This window comes from Callorhinus ursinus, unplaced genomic scaffold (assembly GCF_003265705.2).
Source record: "Callorhinus ursinus isolate GAN/ISIS: 27379988/994484 unplaced genomic scaffold, GSC_fseal_2.0 scaffold23, whole genome shotgun sequence".
Lineage (NCBI taxonomy): Eukaryota > Metazoa > Chordata > Mammalia > Carnivora > Otariidae > Callorhinus > Callorhinus ursinus.
The window spans coordinates 5,587,394-5,602,980 of record NW_027397085.1 but is presented as its reverse complement, the minus strand read 5'-3'; the positions used below and the strand labels follow the sequence as shown (position 1 = coordinate 5,602,980).

At 40.6% G+C, this 15,587-nt stretch overlaps 1 long non-coding RNA gene across 1 annotated transcript in view; it reads right to left on the bottom strand.

Annotated features, from left to right (window-relative positions):
- Positions 1–5,576: 5,576 nt before the first annotated feature.
- The window catches only part of LOC112839631 (uncharacterized), an 11,980-nt gene continuing 1,969 nt past the window's right edge, over positions 5,577–15,587 (bottom strand). Inside the window, exons 2-3 of the long non-coding RNA XR_003212257.2 lie at positions 14,119–14,238; positions 5,577–6,135 (exon numbers count right to left, since the gene is read on the bottom strand). This is a non-coding gene — a long non-coding RNA (uncharacterized lncRNA). The remainder of the gene's footprint in view (positions 6,136–14,118; positions 14,239–15,587) is intronic.

Here is a 15,587-nt window from a genome sequence, read left to right as displayed (position 1 = left end):
AGCCCTGGGCTTCGGAGCACGTTCAGGAAACAAGCAACACTCACACCTGTTTAGGCTTATGTTCCCTGACAGTTTTAGAGGCGCAGGACGGCCCCAGGTCTTTGTGCTGAGTATGGTGGCGGTGGGGGAGCTCCTTGCCAGCCAGCGTGCATTCAGAGTTCATGGTAGCTACCCAGAAATCACTGTGGTGGTTTCCATTAAAGGCAAACTAGTTAGACTCCCAAGTATTTCCAGGAATGTAGGAGTTTTTGATGCTGTTCCTTACATCCCATTGTTTCAGAGCTCTAATTAAACAATACCACATGTAAGACTCCCCAAGGTCCTAAGAAAGGGTAATTTGAATGATTTGGGATGGCTGAACTTCCTTTAAAAAGTGCTCAGAAATTTTTGAGACTTTCTTATTTGCAGGCAGTAATTCCTAATGTGTGGTTGTGATTCCAAATGTATTCCTTCCTGACGGTCACCCTGGGGCCACATGCTCCATTCTAGTTGCAAAGGATTTATTATTTACAGTTTTTGTCCATATAGTTCTTCTTTGCTTTGTAAAATAGCATACTCCCCCAGACTGATTCTGTTTCTCTTTCTCTTTAATGAGAGCTTTATTGAGAATTGCATATCATACAATTCACCCATTTAGAGTGTACAATTCAGTGTTCTTCAGTATATTCACAAAGTTGCATAACCATCACCACAGTTAATTTTAGAACATCTTCGTTACTCAGAGAAGAAACCTAGATTTCAGGTCATGGTTTCTGGCACCGTTTTCCAATAAAAGGAACCAGAATTCCTTGGGGGAAAATGGCTGATTCAGGGACTGGGCAGGAAATATATGAAGATTCTGGAGCATCGTTTAGTGCTAGAAAGTAAAGAAGTGCTAAAACAAACAAAACAAAAACACCAAAACCTACCAAACCCTGTATTCATGGGGCATATCAAAGGAGCCAACCCAAAGAGCTCCCAATGGACAAGCCTGGAATAATTGGAGCAACAAAGTGAAGGAGTATTGGATTATAACCCAAATTATAAAATAAAATAAATATCTGAGTTCTTACTGATGTAAATGATTAAATAAACAAATGGAGAGAAAAGACAAAGCTCAGTTGCAAATTAATTCAAAAATATTTATCAACATTGTCTATTGATGAGACATTGTCCTTGTACCTTCCTTTACTTTTTAAAGCGTAGTTTCCTTTTTTGTTTTGAAGTCTTTAGTTAAATCCAGTATCTGTGTCCCCTTACAGCTCCTGTTTCTTAACTTTGTTCCCTGTGTATTAGTCATACTTTCTTGTTTCCTTCACGTCTCATAGTTTTTTTGTTGAAAACTGGGCATTTTTAGACAATACATTGTACCAACTCGGGATACCGATCTCCTTCCCCTCTCTGTGGATTGTTTTTGATGGTATTTACTTGTTGATTTGGCTGGCTCATTTTAGTGAAATCTGTTTCTCCCATAGTATGGTCCTTATGGTACTGCTTCTCAGAAGGTAGAGCCTCTGACCATGCACATGCTGTTACCCTGGGATGACAGTGGTTTAAGCAAGGCCCTCTTTGACTGTTTTTATCCTTGGTTTATCTGTTAAGGTGTCTGCCTCACCCGGTATCCCACCAAGCTGATAGTTTCCCCTAATTGCTGGCTGATTTCACTACCGTCTTTGACAATGCCTGGGGTATTGAATGGCTTTTCAGTCTGATCCTGTTCAATCCAGCCCCTTTTGCAGGCACAGTCTTCAAGGGGTGTTCTGACCCCAGAAATGGCCTGTCTTACCTGCCTCTTTCCTTTGTTCTCTCTCGTAAACTAGCTGCCCTATAGTTTCATTTCTTGTTCTCAGAGAGCTACCAGCTGCCTCTTCATTGCTTGCCACCAACATCTCTGATGTTTTTGAGAGCATCCTTAGGCTTGAACTTGTTGACACTCTGTTTCAAATAAAGTCAGTTCCTTTGGGATGAGCTTCAGAGCTCTCTCTTCTTGTGGCCTGCCTTACTCCCTGGCAAAAATCTCTGAGCCACTGCTCCAGAGGTGGGACGAGGGTGACAGCCCTGCCTTATGAGCAGGGTGCTAGGCAGGGGCCTTTGGTCTTCTCAGTGTGTTTCTCCCCCCATGGGATCTCCACCCTAAGAGCAAGCTGAGACAAGAGCAATTGGGGCTCCAGTATTCTTGCACTTCTGTGCCTGACAGAGAACCTCTCCCTTATGAGTGGAGGTTCAGGGAGAGGAAGGGGCAACATCTTGTCCACACTTGCCAGGAACTTATTCTCTGCAAGTCATTGATGAAGGGAATGAGAAATGCCGGTGGCCATTCCCTCTCAGTGAGATACTGTATCCCTTGACTGGGAGACAAGGCAAAAGGGACCCTTCTTCTTGGCCACACCTGTGCAGAGTGGAGCTTCTCTGAGCTGCTAGAAGGCAGGAGAAGGGAGAGCATGACTTGTAGCTGTACCTTAAGGGCCACAGACTATTACTGTTCTAAGATTTAGTAGAGTTTCTTGAATTAATGTTTTTAATTGATGTTTGTCCTTAGGATGATTTCCAGAGACTACATGATTGCTTTTAAAAATAGTTTTCACTAGTTACGGTTGCTGGGGAATGATTTCATGGAGCTCCTCACACCACTATTCTGAAAGTGGAACTCCTTCTGTTTTCCTGCTCTGAATCTAAACCATACTTTATTTTAATGAATGTGCTGATGTTTAAGAGTCTGTCTACATCTGCTTTTCTATGTGACTCTCTCTAAGGAGAGTGAACTGGGGCCAGATTCCCTGCAGAAAAAGTGGCAGGAGGTCTGAGTGCAGATTCTGGAAAGGATCCATTCAGATGGCTCTGATGGATCCACATAACAAACATGCCCAGTGTGCCAGGTTCAGTGACTGGATCTCCAGGAAATGAGTTTCTGTGATAGCAACCCACATGTCAAAGAGCTCTTCCCTACCCTCCTCAAATTAACCAACTAAATTCATGAGCCATCTTTTAACAAATTGTCTAACATGGGATGCTTTTATATAGGATGTGATTTAACATTTTTTGGTTGGTTATTTATAGATTTACTAGACAAAAACATAAAAAGATGAATAAGGGTGAATATAGATATAGATTTAGAGAGAGTATTTCTTAGTGCACAGATAGATTAAAGATTCAGGTCAGGTGGCAAATATTGCAATGTTTCCTTTTCACAAAGAAACACATCAGTTCGGACTCCCATATGTTTCTAGGAATGTAGAGGTTCCCTGATTCTGTTTTTCTTTCCATTTTGTTATTTCAGTACTTGAATTGAAGAGTGCCACTCCATACTTTGTTATTCTCCAAGACCCTAGGAAATTTGGATGAGATGAGATTATACATTTTAGAAAGGATACGTGCACAAATGCATGTACATACAGAGCACATCAAAATTGAAATTTCACAATATTATCGCTTAGATAAGGCTGAAGAGCCATTTACTTTCTTCAAAGTAAGTCAATTTAAAAGTGATCCAGAGATATAGCAAAAATTGTTAAGGTGGTATGAAAATGACCGAATTTTGAAAAAAAGATGTAAACATCAGGTAAAATTTTACCTGATACCAAATTTTAGACAAAAAGAGTAATTACATGGGTTGTTTAACTATAAGCATGGCAAGATGGTACATTCAGAATTCTCTCTTCTAATTAGTTATATTGAACAGCCTCAAAAATAGAGGGCTCCGACAAAAGGGAGCCCTCTATCTTCCACCCACAGGCTTTCCATTTGTAGCTTCAGGTACTGCTAATCTTTTCCTTTTCATTCTTTGCAAAGCACTATAAGGATTAGCTTGAATGAGCAGACAGCCTGAGTTAACTTAAAAGAGGAGCATCTATAGGCCCCTGCTGAATTATAGAGTCAGCGGGACGGAGTTTAATTAGGAAGGAACCAGCAGAGCCACAGTTCAGATGGACATGAGGCTTCCACCCAATTGCTGATAATGTCATCATTTTCAAGTTTAAGAGCAACCTTCCAGAGAAGGCTTGTGATCATTTTTTATGGGCTGGTTGCCACATAGACCATTTCTGTGTATGAACTCAAAGCATTGTTTTTTGTTGTCTTATTTTTTGTTTTAAAGGGTTTGTCCGGGGCGCCTGGGTGGCTCAGTCGTTAAGCGTCTACCTTCGGCTCAGGTCATGATCCCAGGGTCCTGGGATTGAGCCCCGCATCGGGCTCCCTCCCAGCAGGAAGCCTGCTTCTCCCTCTCCCACTCCCCCTGCTTGTGTTCCCTCTCTCGCTTTGTCTCTCTCGGTCAAATAAATAAAATCTTTAAAATAAATAAATAAAGGGTTTGTCCTACAGTAGTTTACAAGTTTATGAATATGTCAGATCAGGCTGTGAGGGAAATAGTTGAAATATCCCACCTCTGCACATCTCATGGCAGCCTTAACCATGCTTTCCCAGGAGCACTGACTGTAAACGTTTGTGTTTCAGAGCACCTATGTGCCTCTCCTTCCAGGTCAGTCTCACCCTGTGTCCTTGCTTTTCTCCTAAGAAAGGGATCAGGTTTCAAGGAAATGGACACAGTCCTCCACTGCCCTCCATTTAAAAGTAAGAAAAGATTTTGCTGAAAACTAAGCTTAAGAAAATATGATCTGGAACCTGCTTCTCTCCCATCCTTTTATTTAATGCCATCTGTCCTTATTCATCTCTATCCTGCTTAGCCAGTTTTGTCAGTGAGCTTCTAAGTGACAGCATTAACTGACATGGGTTTTGCTTTTCCTTGTTTCAAGCTGCCTTTGTAAAATATCTAAATAATTGGGCACATCAGGGATATAGAAAGGAGAAATCAAAGAAGCAGTGGGTCTGGAAATCTCTTGGCATAAGGGAAGGACTGATCACAATAATTATGAGATATATGTGTGGTAATAAGATATCTCATATAGCACACATCCTACTGGCCTCATCAGATTCTCCTGGCCTCACCTGTGCCCTGGGCCCTCGGCCCCTGGACCGGCAGCTGAGGCAAAGGACTTTGTGTTGGATCTCATGCTTGCCTCTGTGTGGTCTTCAGCTCTTCCTCCACTTCTAAGCCCATAAAATGCCACACCATAGGTTACCAGATCTGCTTCCTTAAAAGAGGTCTGTTGCCAAAAAAGGCCAGATGACCCCACCCAGAAATATAGGAAGAGAACTCCCATGGTGTTTGTTTGATAAACAAGAAAGAGGAGGCAGGAGGGAGGCAGGAGGGGGACTTTCTCTCGATTCCTCCCTTTGATGTATTGTTCTGAGATAGGGTTTTTCATACAGTTTGTCTGGAGACATCCTGCCCGCCCCCAGCCACTGGCTGTGTCACTTCGTGGCTTATTGTGACACAGCAGTCCTTGCAGAAATGCATGCCTTTACCTTGACTGACATTCCTGCCTCACTTCCCATGATTGTTCTTCCCAATGAAGCATGAGCATTGAAGCCTTGTCCCACGGACTGAAGTATTCTGCCTCTTTATTTCTGAGTGTTTTGGTGTTTGCCAAAGTATGGGATCTCTTCTTCCTCCTTTATTTTTTTTTTTAATTTTAAAAAATTTTTTGTTTAGAAAGTCCCAGAGACAGGATGTATAAGACCAAAAAAGATGGTGGCACCTCTTTCATTCAATTTTAAAATTTCTATCTTTAATGCTTGCCTATCCTCCCAATTAATTTTGATCCTCTGCTTTTGTGTTGTATTTCTTCTCTGCCTGGCAAAATCTGGCTTATTCTTCCCAGCCCAGCTAAACATCATCTTCCAGGTGAAGGCTTTCTTGGCACTTCCGCACCCTCCTGCCATGTCAATCTCTTGTCATCAAGCCAGGTGTAATAGAGCCTGCATCTGTGCTTCCTAGAGTACTGGCAGTGTGGTCTTACTAGTTGGACTCAACGTGACCAGGAGCTTCCCCCTCCCCCACCAAGTCTTACTGACTTTATACCTCCAGGATGGCCCATAGAAAGTGTCAAACATTTTTTGCTGAATGACGGTGGTTCACATTCTCCTTTCTGCGTTCATCACATTTGTATCCGTCTCAGGCCAGATAGGCCCACCTCTTCTCTGGGCAGGACAGCGGCCTCTTAGCTTCCCTGCAGCCAGTCTCCGGACAATGCAATCTTCACAAACCACCAGACTGATCTTCCTAAAAGTTGCATCCTCTCTCCCCTAGATCTCCAGCACCTAGAAAAGAGATAATAGAAATAATATAAAGGCTCAAAGTCCAGACAGACAGTAATAGTACCTAATGAATGTGAGATACATCCTATGTGATATAAATGCCTTTGTCTGGTGTTCGGGGTCCAGGTCAGTTGAACTCCTACACCTCCATTCTGCTATACAAACTCTCCATTCTGAATTTAAATAAATAAATAAATAAATAAATAAATAAATAAATAAATAAATAAATAGGCACCTGGGTGGCTCAGTCAGTTAAGACTCTTGGTTTCAGTCAGGTCATGATCTTAGCCAGCCCATGCTGGGCTCTGCGCTGATCATGGAGCCTGCTTAAGATTCTCTCTCTCTCTCCTTCTGCCCCTCCCCCTGCTTGTACATGTGCTTTCTCCCCCCCACTCTCTTTCAAAAAACCCCAAAAAACAAAAAAACAAAACTCTCCATTCTCGTCAGGCTTGGCTTCCCTCCCCTGCCTCAGCCTAGGCAACTGCCCCCTGCATTAGAGTAACTTGGGACACCTCTGTACCTACCCAAATTCTGTCCATTCTTCAATCTCCCACCTTCATAGATACCAGTGGAGTTGCTATAACTAGACAGATTCCCCTGTATCTCAGCTTTTATAAGCATCAGAATTGTGCCATCCAGTTTCTCAGGCTTGAGATCTGATTGTCTTTCTTCAGTAAGACTACAAGAATTCCAAGAGCAGGAACCATGTTCCGTACTTCTTTAAGAATCCTCCTAGTACCTGGGCCAGGAAAGACTGAACAAATATTAGCTGATTGATTCACTGCTACAGAAATCAGCCTGACCAAACCAGGCAGAGGAAGTTAATGATAAGCTGTAGCCTGTTAGTTTGGGGGTATCATTAGAGTTTAAATTTTTATAAAAAAGGTATTTTCTATTATTTTTACTTATGTCAGCATGGAAGAAGAAAAACACAACACATATTTTTCTATATGTCTAGAGAGAGAGAAATACTACTGTATGTCAGAATAGTTCATTAAAGCATTCTTCTGCTCCCTTTCTAACATATGCTATGAATCTTCAGAGCAATCAGGGCACATTTTTTTCCAATTAATTTTTCTCTTTTGCTTTACTGGCAGTCAGTTTTTCTAATAGCCATTTTTCTAAGTCAAACACTTTAATTAAAGTTGGAATGAGAAATCTGATTAAAATCTAAATTGGCTCAAGTTGCTGTGATCTTCTGGTCTGCTTTTTGCACTTACATAATTTATGCCCTAAATTGCTACATTAGTGCTTTCAGTCCATTTTCCTAACCTAAGGGGTTTAAAATGGTCTGGAGCTTTGAACCAAATAGTCCTAATTTGGGAGCTATTGCATACTCCATGTTAAAAATTTCAAGACTAGCAATAAATTATGGAATGAATTTCCAATTTAGTTTTAAAATAATTCCCAAAGCCAAGCACATACTTTCTTTTCTTTTGGTTGCCTTTCCTCTCTAAACTTCATCTTTAAATAAATTTAATATCCTAAAACTCATTCTTGGAGATAGATGCTCTGCCACAATGCAGAAGAAACCAATTAATTTTGAATATATAAGTGAGTATTCCATAAGAAAAAAAGGTGTGGTTTATCTAGGTTTACCTTTTTCTATTTTCCAAAAACCTTTCTGATGATAAATTTTTAAAGGTAGGATCTGAAAACCCAGAAAAATTAAAGTCATATTACAGAAAAACTCCAGAGAAACCAAAAAGCAAGAAAACAAACAAACAAAACCCCCAAAACTCTGAACCACAGAGTAAGTTGATAAAACTGATTCTCACTTAGTGTCTTAGGTGGATGAGTTAATAATTTCATAAAAAATGTATAAGACCATCAGGGAAATACGAATTAGAGCAAAGGCTGAGAGAACAAAGGTAACAAAAATGGGGAGCATTTATGAGAGAGAAATTGAAGTTACTCAAATGTCTTGTTTTTCAAGCTCAGCTTGTGGGGGTCAAACAGGGTAGCTGGCCCTATTGCTGTTCTCTACAGATTGAAATTGGCTGTTGTGGGCAAAGGTCGCCCCACGGTATCAATTACTTGCTGCTACCTGGAAAATTTAATTTCATGCTCTGCAATAGATCTGCTTTCTTCTGTAGCATGAATGGCGACTGTCCCCAATTGATAACAAGAATAACTCATTTTCTTGGAGTCATTATATTCTAGAAGCTCCTCCATTCAGAAAGGTTTCTGCAGATTGCTGGCATAATCAAAATATCTGTACACTAATATGCTGAGTGGATGGAATAAAAGCTATGTGTTCGCCATATTCTTAATCTTTTTTAAGATATTGTTTGGTTTCCGATTTGTAGTGGAGCTCACCTCAACTCTTGTGTACAATCGATATTTAGATTAACATAGGTTTCTGCATGGAATTCCTCAAAAAACGGAACGTCTAGGGATGTTAGCAAAAAAAAATGTCTGTATTTTCAAATGACAGGGAATCTTGTCATAGGAAATGTATTTCCCAGGGCTTGTTTTTGCCTGAAAACAAAATTTAAATGTCTATAAATAATTTCTCCTTCTTCTCCTCCCCAAATCATAATCCTAAGAAAGATGAGGTAAGAACTGTTTTCATAGTGAGATCGACAGTACACTAGGAAGCTGATAGGAATATTTAAAACAAAGAAGCAAAGAACAAACCCTTTCTGTTTAGTCTGCTCCATTACTGACCTGGGTGTAAGCGAGAAGAATGAGAAAGCAAAACTGCCAGAAATCCTTGATAGTAAATGACCAAAGGAAGCATTTTTTCATATATATGCTCCTCATTTTTTTTTTACCTTTGTTCCTTTGGCCTTAATTCTCATTAAAAGTGGTCCTAATTAGTTTCATCAGCATTGCAACCAAAGAATAAAATTATAACTCAGTTAAATAGCAATGTACATCTCACAGTATCTGATTTTTTTTTAAAAAGCAGAAATGAAAAATTCGGTATTAATTGGTGTTTCTTGCACAGTATGTGTATGGGCATGTTGGCGTGCACACATACCACACACACAACATACATGACACCCTAACCATGCAGTTGTGAACAGAAGCCTTCCTCCTGTTTGCCTGTAATAGAGTCATTGGAGAGCACAAAAGGGACCTCACATGTCACTTCCTCTCCAAATCACCCTGCCAGTTCTCATTAATAAAACCAAACCCACCCTGGTCATAAAGCATGTAAGGGAAAGACAGAACCGCAGAGCTTGGGGAGTTAGGCATCTCGGCGGGTGGGGAAATGGTAGGGAAGTGAGGGAAGATGAAGAGGTGGTGAGAATTGCTTCTTCTCTGGCCATTAGTTCCAAGAACAATGGCCCATGTGAGCAGAGCTGCCATTGTCAGAGGAGGCAGCAAATATTTCCTGCTGAGGGTCAGAGGTCTTCAATTTATTCCATCCTTTTGATACAAAAGGCCATACTCTACTCCTCCTTCTCCTCATGCTAAGAAATAAATGAACTAGCTAATCACATGTGCTGCTTTTGGCTGATGATCCACTATTATGGCTATTTAGATGATTTTAAAAGCAGACTAAAAAATACTCTCAAAACAAAAACAACAAGGGAAAAAAAAAGCCTCTAGAAAGGAAGAGAAGGAAAATTAGGTATCTTAGTTTTTGAGGCCTACATAAGAAAAATAAATTAATGATTTTCTAGCGTAGCTCCTTTGTCTTGCAAAATGGAAACTGGAACTCGAAAGGCTAAGTGACTTGCCCCAGTTCACATAGCTTCTTAGGGTCAGAAGTGGTATTAAAGTCCATGTTTCTTAAACCTGGGACAATTTGAACATCAAAATAAGTGTAGAACATTATAACCCATTGAGTGGAATAAAAATTCTAATTCTATACTGATGTAAATAAACAAATGGGGAAGAAAGGGAAGTTCTTCTTTAACTAGAATGATAATAAATACAGAAGAACTGATTGATTTATAAAGTTATCAATGGATGCTAAAGTTAGAGAATGAAAAGTCTTGATGAGAAACAAGTTATCTATATAGTCTAAGGATTTCAGCAATTGTTGAGACAATTGACAAAACTTTAAATAGACTGTGGTTTAGATAACTATATTCTATCAATATTAATTTTTAAAATTTTGGTAATTATAATGTGTGTAAGAAAATGTCTTTCTTTTTAGGATAATACACCGTAATATATTTAGAGACAAACATTTAGAGTCTCCATCACTCTCAAGTGGTTTAGAGGAAAAATGCATGGATATATAAATATAATATATATATATATATATCCATACAATGTATATATAAAAATGAATGTGTTTATAAATATGTATCTACATATACATACATGTATATATTATATATTATAGATAGAATGATAAAGCTAATGAGACAAAATGCAAACTTTTAGCAAATCTGTATAAAGGATATATAGCATTCTATGTACTATTTTTGTAAATTCTCTATAAGTTTAAAATGATATCAAAATAAAGAGTAATATAAGAAAAAACCAGGGACACCTGGGTGGCTTAGTTGGTTAATCATTTGCCTTTGGCTCACGTCATGATCCCAGGGTCCTGGGATTGAGTCCCACATTGGGCTCCTTGCTCAGCAAGGAGTCTGCTTCTTCCTCGGCCTGCCCCTCCCCCCACTCGTGTGTGTGTGTGCGCACATGCGCACGCTCTGTCTGTCTCTCTCTTTCTCTGACAAATAAATAAATAAAATCTTTAAAGAAAAATATCAGGTCTCCTGAATCTATCTTCAATAGATTTAAGAACCAAAATTTAAGATCCCCGAGGTTTGTATTTATATAACGTAACTGGCTTAGTCAGTCAGGCTGCTGTAACAAACTACCAAAGGTGGGGTGGCTTTAATGACAGAAATTATTTCTCAGAGTTCTGGGACCTAGAAGTCCCAAGACCAAGGCATCAGCAGTCTAGTGTCCAGGTTGACCACACTTCCTGTTTTGAGATGACCGTCTTCTTGTTTCCTCGCATGGTGGAGGGCAGAGAGCGAGAGTAAGCTCCTGTGTCTCTTCTTACAAGGGCTCTAATCCCAGTTGTGAGGGCTCTATCCTCATGGCCTAATCACCTCTCAAAGGCCCACCTCCTAGGACCATCACATTGGGAGTTAGGATTTCAACTTATGTATTTGGGGACACAAATTCATAGTTTGTCCCTAATTTTTTGGGACAGTAGTTTGACAATAGTTTGCCCCTAACTAATGCTTACCAGAGTGGCCCAGTGTGCAGATTGTTCCCTTTGGCCAGCAGGTGATTCCTTTTCTTGGAATTGGGCCTCTAGGATGGTGCTGACATACTGAATTTGGGTGGTGCTTATTCGCGTTTGACACAGATTGAATTCAGGGCTCTGGGCTAACAGAGGTCCACCATCAACTCTTGGCCTATAGCTGCATGGTGGGTTCATGCTTTTGCTCTGACCCATCTGTGTTCTGACCATGAGGCTGCCTCTGGGCTGCAACACCCAAAGGTGGCAGGGGTGGCAATCTGGCTTCCTATTGGTACACTGGGCAGTCACCCCACCCCTCCAAAGCATCCATACCACATGTCAGGTAGTTCTCTATGGTGGCCACACCTGTTTCTACAGGGCTTTTAAAGCTTTTATTCCATGATGCCAACAGACCTTTTCAGTTAATGACCTCACCCTCTCCTGGGTGGGTCTGAATCCCTGCCAGATAAATAGTGAACATTCTGTGTGTGAATGAGACCAGTATTCTAGCTGCCCAGGCCCCTCACCCACATCCCCTGTTAATGGAGGCGTGTGGAAGGCAGGAGTGCAGTCAACATTGAAAGAGATCACAATCTATAAAGACACTGTTGATGGCCTAAAGAGTTCAAAAGAAGATATACGTGGAAGATGTGCTCTTCTATGTTGATGCTATAAAATTCCAAGTGATAAATTCACTATGACAAGAAAATGAATTATTGCTCATACATTCCTACATACTCTTAGTAAGACTTGCATTTGTGGTCATCATCAATGAACCCCAGTAACTATATTTGAGAGTGTCACTGGAAGCCAATATTTACAAATAGCTAGATGAATGATGCAGTGTCATGAATGAAGACTTCACCGGCATTAAATCAGCAGTATGAGGAATAAGCAGAGGCAACATCTAAATCATTTCAATAGAAACGGGTTCTGAAGAGCCAAGGCATCATCAGTAATACCAACATTACTCCATTTTTCCTATGGTGACAGATATGAAATTTGGCAGAAACAGTGCATTTGACAATAAAGAACACAAAGAGAAAATAGGTGTTAGCTCTTCCTGGTGCTTAGACACTTGGAAGGATCTTCATGTGCACTTACTGAACAATAAGCAAATGCATGAAGACCTCTTTTCTACCTGGTATTTCAAGTCTCCATTGCAAAATCCCTGTACCTCACAGGAGCCCATGAATTTTGTAACCTATTTTTTAATCAAATTGTTTATGTAGATAAGGGCTCCATGCAATCTGGGGAGTGCCCTGCCTGTGGTGATGTCTTACTTTGATGATGATAATTTAAGAAGAGTTACAGAGAGAATTCCTGAGAATCTGTCGTACCTCTCTGTGTCTCAATTTTCTCACCTAGCTTTTGTAGAAGCCTAATTTATTATTTTATACGGAAGCTAGGAGGCTTATTTATTATTTTACACTGAGAAATGTTATTGTCAAGCCCAAGCAGATGTACAAATTGGCTGACCAAAGCACTTTCTCCTTGTAGACAAGCTCCCGGGGAAGCAAAGTTACGGGATCAGAAATAGGGGAGTTTATTCTACCATGGGGATGTTTATTGTGGTCATCAGGAATTGACATCCAGATGTGAGTGGACCCATTGGATTGCTAGCTTTGGCCTAAAAGGGCATACTCTCTCCTAAACAGTGCCGAGAGGGGCAGCATCAATCTGTAGTTTTGAATCTCTCCTTGTTGAAGACCACCAAACATGGCTGATCATTCTTTCTGATGGGAGTGGTTTTTTGTGTTTTTTTTAAGATTTTATTTATTTGAGAGAGAGTGAGCAAGAGAGAGAGCATGAGCAGGGTGGAGGGGCACGTGGGGACAGAGAAGCAAACTCCCCGCTGAGCACGGAGCCCAACGTGGGGCTCGAACCCAGGACCCTGGGATCATGACCTGAGTCAAAGGCAGACGCTTAACCGACTGAGCCACCCAGGCACCCCCAGGAGTGTTTCTTATTTACCTATGTTAACACTTTCAGATAGGTTTGCCCTGTAAGGGAGCTAGAACCTCATGGACATTGTATATTTTTATTTATTATAGACTGAATATTTGTGTGTCCTCCCCCAAATTCATATTGACATCCTAACCCCTAAAGTGATGGTATTAGGAGGTGGGGCCTTTGGCAACTGATTAGATCATGAGGGCAGAGGTGCCATGAATGGGATTAGTGCCCTTAGAAAAGAGACCCTGGAGAGCTCTCTCACTCCTTCTGACATGTCAGGTTATAGCAAAAAGATGGCCATCTATGAACCAGGAAGTGGGCCTTCACTAGACTCCCAATCTGCTGGCGCCTAGATCTTGACTTTCCAGGCTCCAGAACTATTAGAATTAAATTTCTGTTGTTTATAAGTCACTCCATCTATAATTTTTTGTCATAAAAGTACAAGTGGACTGAGACACTATTCAGGTTTGTATAGCTGATACTTTACCTCTCTGAGGGCAAAGTTTCCGTCATTTATAATTTATTGGGAAGCATCTCATATCTCTCTTGCCAATGAGGGCTGACCTGTTCCATAAGAGCTATAAGCCTGTTGACAGTGATTTCAGCTGTATTTTATCTTTTTATTAAAGAATGTTTGAGTAATTGAAGTTTGTATCCCAGTTTGAATGCTCATTTTCTTGTGACACAATGGTGATCTCCCTGATTCGCATACTCTCCACCAGGCAGTCTAGGATACTCCCTCCCCCCATGCTATTTCAAGAGCACATTCCTTTAGGATAACATTTAGTTTCACTGTGCTTATTTTACAATTCTGCCTCTTCTTCTAAACTATGAGCTCATGAAGGTATGGGCCATGCTTGACTCACCTTTGAATTTCCCAGAGGCAGTATAGTGCCATGGTCAACATCTTGGTCTCTGGAGTCAGACTGTCTAATGTGGGATAGCTGCTGTAGTGTTTCTTCTAACTTCAGCCTCCATTTTCTCACCTATAAAAAGGAGATATTATTAATAATTGCCTTCTAAGTTCTTGGGAAGAGTAGGAGGTGAAATATGCATGTTGCTTAACATTGTAGCTGCCATTTAACTACACATATTAAATATTAGCATCTAGTTAGTAATAGTTGGTACATGGAACACAGTTACATGAAAAAATATGTATTGAGTGAATGAATGAAAGAATATGTGAATGAATGAATAAGAGATGCAGCCAAATTTGTGAACTGAAGTCACAAATAGAGCCCCCAAATCACAAGTGGGTCCACAGTAACAGCCCATTGACACACAAAGTCATTTACTAACTGGCTGTAATAGAAGGAGGAATTCTGGTCACTCTCACAGATGGATGAATGAATCTCTGGGTTTCCTGAGATTTTCAGCATCTCCTTCTTTGCCCAAAGGGACCTTTCCTTAGAAATCTAGTAAAGATCCAGCTCCATTGGGTGACAGAATTAATGTGAGAAAGGGACATGAGAAATCATGAAATCCACTACCTTTTGCTTCAGAAGTGGAAGATTTAGGCCCATAGGCTTCAAGAGTCTTCTGAGGCTTAAAGGATACTATCCATTGGAGCTTTCTGCCATCCCTATTAAAACGTCAGGGCTATGTCAGTTAGTGGTGTGGCTAGAGGCATACAGAAAAGAGTGTCTTCATCTGGAAGGGCAGAGGTTAACTACAAAGTTTTCAGGCCCCTTTTTGTGGTGGAGTGTTCTTAAAGGGGGTGCTTCAACACATATACACTGGTGTATGTCACGGTGACAGGTAGACACATCTTAAAACAAACCTCACAAATACAATTCAAAACAAACCAAGTCTGTAAGAACTGGTTCCTTACATTAGCTCATCAAGTCCATTCCCTTGTCAAGAAGAATCAAATCCCCAAGTAGAAGACAAAATACCTGATCTTTTCCAGAAGGCCACACGAATTTCACTTCTTCCCTTTCCAGGAGTGATAAGATCTCAAACAACCACATCAGCCTGGCTCACAGGAGTAAGGAGCCTTGCTTTGCTAAGAAGCTGGTAGTGAGAGCCTGAGATCTCTGTACAGAGTTTCAGCTACATAGCTGTACTTGCTTTGTTTTATGTCAGGTTCTCTGGCTCAGTGCTTCCCTCACTGGCTCATCATGTGGACCAAATGAAATGTGTGTAACAGTGTGTTTAAAATCACTGCAAAGCTCTATGCAGTGGTGATCTGTCCCCATTCTTCAGGGCCTTGTTAATATATAATCTTTAAATTCAAAGAGCTTTTGGTTTGAATACATTTATGACCTGCATATTCATAAGCTTTGTGTGTGTGTGTGTGTGTGTGTGTGTGTGTGTGTGTGTGTGTGTGTGTGTG